Raw genomic sequence first — 6249 nt, forward strand, 5'->3', positions numbered from 1 at the left:
CTCTTCTATCAGGTTCAAAGTGGACAGATTAATGTCGATGTCTTTAATCCATTAGGACTTGAGTTTTGTGCATGGTGATAGATATGGATCTACTTTCATTCTTCTACAGGTTGACATCCAGTTATGCCAGCACCATTTGTTGAAGATGCTTTCCTTCTTCCATTGTATACCTTTAGCTCCCTTGTCAAAAATTAGGTGCTCATAGGTTTGTGGGTTAATATCCGGGTCTTCTATTCGATTCCATAGGTCGACTTCTCTGTTCTTATGCCAATACCAAGCTGTTTTCAATACTGTAACTCTGTAATAGAGTTTGAAGTCAGGGATGGTAATGCCTCCAGAAGTTCCTTTATTGTATAAGATTGTTTTGGCTATCCTGGGTTTTTTGTTTTTCCATATAAACTTGATTATTGTTCTCTCAAGGTCTGTGAAGAAGTTTGATGGGATTTTGATGGGGATTGCATTGAATCTATAGATTGCTTTTGGTAGAATTGCCATTTTTACTATGTTGATTCTCCTTATCCAAGAGCAGGGGAGGTCTTTCCATTTTCTGGTATCCTCCTCAATTTCTTTCTTGAAAGACTTAAAGTTCTTGTCAAATAGGTCTTTCACTTCCTTGGTTAGAGAAACCCCAAGATATTTTATGCTATTTGTGGCTATCATGAAAGGTGATGTTTCTCTGTTTTCTCTCTCTGCTTCTTTATCCTTTGTGTATAGGAGGGCAACTGATTTTTTGGAGTTGATCTTGTATCCTGCCACATTACTAAAGGTGTTTATCAGTTGTAGGAGTTCTTTGGTAGAGTTTTTGGGGTCACTTATGTACACTATCATATCGTCAGCAAATAATGAAAGTTTAACTTCATCCTTTCCAATTTGAATTCCCTTGATCTCCTTATGTTGTCTTATTGCTATTGCTAGAACTTCAAGCACTATATTGAAGAGGTATAGAGAGAGTGGACAGCCTGTCGTGTTCCTGATTTTAGTGGAAAGGCTTTGAGTTTCTCTCCATTCAATTTGATGTTAGCTGTCGGCTTGCTGTATATTGCTTTTATTATATTTAGGTATGATCCTTGTATCCCCAGTCTCTCCAACACCTTTATCATAAATGGGTGTTGAATTTTGTCAAATGCTTTTTCAGTATCCAATGAAATGATCATATGTTTTTTTTCTTTCAGTTTATTTATATGATGGATTACATTGATAGATTTGCGTATGTTGAACCAGTCTTGCAGCTCTGGGATGAAGCCTACTTGATCATAATGGATAATTTTTCTAATGTGTTCTTGGATTCGGTTTGCCAGTACTTTATTGAGAATTTTCGTGTCGATGTTCATGAGTGAGATTGGCCTGTAATTCTCTTTCTTGGTTGTGTCTTTGTGTGGTTTTGGTATCAGGGTAACTGTAGCTTCATAAAAGGAGTTTGGAAATGATTCTTCTGTTTCTATATTGTGGAATACATTAAGGAGTATAGGTATTAACTCTTTCTGGAAGTTCTGGTAGAATTCTGCATTGAAACCATCTGGTCCTGGGCTTTTTTTGGTAGGGAGATTTTTGATAACAGCTTCTAATTCTTCACGACTAACAGGTCTATTTAGATTGTTCACCTGTTCTTGGTTCAACTTTGGTATATGGTACTTATCTAAAAAAATGTCCATTTCTTTCACATTTTCCAATTTTGTGGCATAAAGGCTTTTGTAGTAAGATCTAATGGTTCTCTGAATTTCCTCTGTGTCTGTGGTTATGTCCCCCTTTTCATTTCTGATCTTATTAATTTGCATGTTCTCTCTCTGCCGTTTGATTAGTTTGGATAGGGGTTTGTCAATCTTGTTTATTTTCTCCAAGAACCAGCTTTTTGTTTCATTGATTCTTTGGATTGTTTTCTCTGTTTCTATTTTGTTGATTTCAACCCTCAGTTTGATTATTTCCAGTGTTCTACTCCTCCTGGGTGAATCAGCTTCTTTTTTTTCTAGAGCTTTCAAGTGTGCTGTTAAGTCTCCAATGTGTGTTTTCTCCGTTTTCTTTAATTGGGCAATTAGTGCTATGAACTTTCCTCTTAGCACTGCTTTCATAGTGTCCCATAGGTTTGAGTATGTTGTGTCTTTATTTTCATTAAATTCAAGGAAGACTTTAATTTCTTTCTTTATTTCTTCCTTCACCCAGGGGTGATTTAATAGTTGACAGTTCAACTTCCATGAGTTTGTTGGCTTCCTGGGTGTAGCATTGTTGTTGAATTCTATCTTTAATCCATGGTGATCTGACAAGACACAGGTGGTTACTAATATTTTCTTGCATCTGTGGAAGTTTGCTTTGTTACCAAGTATGTGGTCAATTTTTGAGAAGGTTCCATGGGCAGCAGAGAAGAAGGTATATTCTTTCCTATTTAGGTGGAATGTTCTATAGATATCTGTTAAGTTCATTTGATTCAATACCTCCAATAATTCTCTTATTTCTCTGTTGGGTTTCTGTCTGATTGATCTGTCCATTGGTGAGAGAGGTGTGTTGAAGTCTCCTACTATTAGTGTGTGTGGTTTGATGACTGCCTTGAGTTCTAGAAGTGTTTCTTTTACATAATTGTGTGCCTTTATATTAGGGGCATAGATATTCAGGATTGAGACTTCCTCCTGATGAATTGTTCCTGTTATGAGTATGAAATGTCCATCTCTATCTCTTCTAATAGATTTTAGTTTGAAGTCAATTTTGTTAGATATTAGAATGGCCACACCTGCTTGTTTCTTATATCCGTTTGCTTGGAAAACCTTTTCCCAGCCCTTTACTCTGAGTAGATGTCTGTCTTTGTGGTTGAGGTGTGTTTCTTGTAAACAGCAGAATGTTGGATCCTGTTTTCGTATCCAATCTCTAAGTCTGTGCCTTTTTATAGGTGAATTGAGTCCATTGATATTAAGTGATATTAATGACCAGTGGTTGTTGACTCCGGTTGTTTTTGGGAGGGTGGTAGTGGAGTGTATGTTTTTCTTTTCTTTGAGTTCTGCTTGTGAAGGGTTGCTAGATGCCTGATTTATTGTAGGGGGTGTTAGGAATGTTGGATTCCTTGGGTTGTGATTTGCCTTCTAATACTTTCTGTAAGGCTGGATTTGTAGCGACGTATTGTTTAAATTTGTTTTTATTCTGGAATATTTTGTTTTCTCCGTTGATAGTGAATGATAGCTTGGCTGGGTAAAGTAGTCTGGGCTTGCATCCATGGTCTCTTAGTTTCTGCAGTACCTCTATCCAGGACCTTCTGGCTTTCATGGTTTCCATAGAGAAGTCTGGTGTAAGTCTGATAGGTTTACCTTTATAAGTTACTTGATCTTTTTCCTTTGCAGCTCTTAATATTCTTTCTTTATCTGCATGTTTTGTGTTTTGATTATTATATGGCGAGGGGATGTTTTTTTTTGATCCAGCCTATTCAGTGTTTTGTATGCTTCTTGAACCTTCATAGGGATATCGTTCTTTAGGATGGGAAAGTTTTCTTCTATAATTTTCTTGAATATATTTTCTGGACCTTTGATCTGCAATTCTTCTCCTTCTTCTACCCCTATTATTCTTAGATTTGGTTTTTTTATTGTGTCCCACATTTCCTGAATGTTTTGTGATGAGAATTTGTTGGATTTGCTGTTTTCTTTTGTCAGAGCGTTTAATTTCTCTATGGTGTCCTCAGAGTCTGAGATTCTTTCTTCTATCTCTTGTATTCTGTTGGTTATGCTCGATTCTGAAGTCTCTGTTCGTTTACCAAGATTTTCCATAGCCAGCCAGCCCTCGGCTTGTGATTTCTTCATTGACTCCATTTCAGTTTTCAAATCTTGAACTGTTTCCGTTACCTGTTTGATTGTTTTTTCTTGGTTTCCCAGAATTTCATTTACAGATTTACTCATTTCTTCAAACCTTTTGCTATATTTCTCTTCCATTTCTTTACTCATTTCCTCAATCTTTTTGTTATACTTATCTTCCATTTCTTCACGGTAGATTTTTATTATTTTCATAAAGATCCGCTTAGAGTCGATTTCTTCTATTTCTTCTGGAGTAGGGTGTTCAATTCTTCTCATTTCGTGCTCCCTGGATTCTGGAGATGTCATGTTGCCTTTCAGGTTGTTGGAGTAATTCTTGCATTGGCGCCTGCCCATCTCCTCCTCTCTTGATGAAACTCCTCAGCACTCTCTGGATAGAACTCCTCAGCACTCTCTGGATAGAACTCCTCAGCACTGCAGCAGGGATAACTGGTATTTCCAGGACCCAGAAGAAAAAAGGGCAGCAGCAGTGGGATCAGGGAGGGGTCCTGTGGAACACCAAAGACCCTGCCGCAGAAGCTGAGGGGGGAGGGGCTGTGCTCTCTTCTGGGACAGAGAGCCCAGGCGAGCACCCATTCACCTCTCTGGATAGAACTTCTCAGCACTGCAGCAGGGCTAGCTGGTGTTTCCAGGACCCAGGAGACAAAAAGGCGGCAGCGGTGGGGGCAGGGAGGGGTCCCGTGGTACACCGAAGACCCTGCAGCAGAAGCTGAGGGGGGAGGGGTTGTGCTCTCTTCTGGGACTAGAGCCCAGGCGAGCACCCACTCACCTCTCTGGATAGAACTTCTCAGCACTGCAGCAGTGCTAGCTGGTGTTTACAGGACCCAGGAGACCTAACCCATTCATTTTTGTGTACATTCTATCATGTGGTGTTACTGCTCTTCTATCTTGTACCTACTGTTGGCTTTCCTCTCCTGACGTCCACACCTAGATTTCTCCTGCTCTTCCTTTCTCACCCTGAAAATCTTGCCTATATTCCTGCCTAGCTATTGACCTTTTAGCATTATATTACACCAATTATAACAAAAAAATCTTCACACAGTGTATAAATATCCCACAACACAAAACTAAAGTTTTTTTAATCAAATTATTTATCAAATGAATTAAAATGAGAATAAACTTGAGAGTGCAATGTGCTTTTTTGACAATTCCTATTATCAAAGATTTTCTTAAGCAGCAATAAAAACATTTTATAAGTGTGAATAACATTATTTCTAAAAATTATCTTTTGTTTATACAAGTATATTTTTTAGATGAGTAGATTATAACATTTCTTATTCTACCAAAATAGTAACGACTCTTAGAACAGAATTTTCACCTTTCTTTAGATTAACTAGACAATAAAGTGACTTTTTGTAATATTCAACAAATCAAAACCAACTCAGGCTTGCAGGTACCATCAGACATTGTCTATCATCTTTCCATGGCAGATACATGTTATTCAACAGAAATAGAAAACATGAAACCTGCCATAAAGTAAAATGACAATGTGTCTGGGAAGAATACATTCTTGAAATGCACATCGTAAACAACAGCAAAGACTTTCTTGTTTGATTATTGCTAGGAGGGAACATATCACCAATGAAGGTGTTTCTACCACAAGGGCCAAAAACTGTAGGTTTCAGACATTGTTCTTCCATCATTATTTTCAAGATTTATTCATTTTTCTTTATGTCTATGAGACTTTTGCCTTCATATTTGACTATACCTGGTACCTATTGATAACAGAAGAGAGTGTTGAATGCGCGAGAACTGGATTTATAGAGAGTTGTGAAAGAGCATTTGATTTTTGAGATCTGAACCCTGGTTTTCTGCATGAGCAACAAGTGTACCCTTAACCATTAATCATCTCTCCAATCCCATGAGTCTGTTTTCAGATGTGAAGATTTTTTAAATATGGACATGTCCAGTTTTCATTTGTTCCAACAACAAAAAAAATAAGTTGCAATAGAGACCAATCTCCTCCTACAGAAACAAATGCCCATTCCTGATAGAAGAGAAGTTATATTTGTCCATGTGTCCGTGTGTGTGTGTGTGTGTGTGTGTGTGTGTGTGTGTGTGTGTGTGTGTTTGAGAGTGTGGGAGACAGAGAGAACATTTCAGGGGAGTAGTGATGTTTACATTTGAATGCTTGTTAGTCTTTTACTGCTGTACTTAGTTTTTACAACTTTATACCTTAGAACTGAGTTCACCAAATTTCATATTTGCCTTTTTTTCCAGTCATGTCCCAACTTTTAAACTCTGTAGCTAATTTCCAAGCCTATAACTTCAGAGTCCTGTCTTGTGTTTCTGCTTCATTTATCGTGTCTCTTATTACTCTTCTACACTAAGCCAAGTATCAGTCCCTCACCCTAAATGGATATTCGCTTCTCCCTTATGCATGCAAGCTCATATGTATGAAAACTGGTGAGACACTCAAACTATCCTCTGTGCTGTCATACCTTGTATGCCAATAAGAACTTATTTC

The sequence above is a fragment of the Myodes glareolus genome, chromosome 10 (genome assembly GCF_982192425.1).
Source record: "Myodes glareolus chromosome 10, mMyoGla1.1, whole genome shotgun sequence".
Lineage (NCBI taxonomy): Eukaryota > Metazoa > Chordata > Mammalia > Rodentia > Cricetidae > Myodes > Myodes glareolus.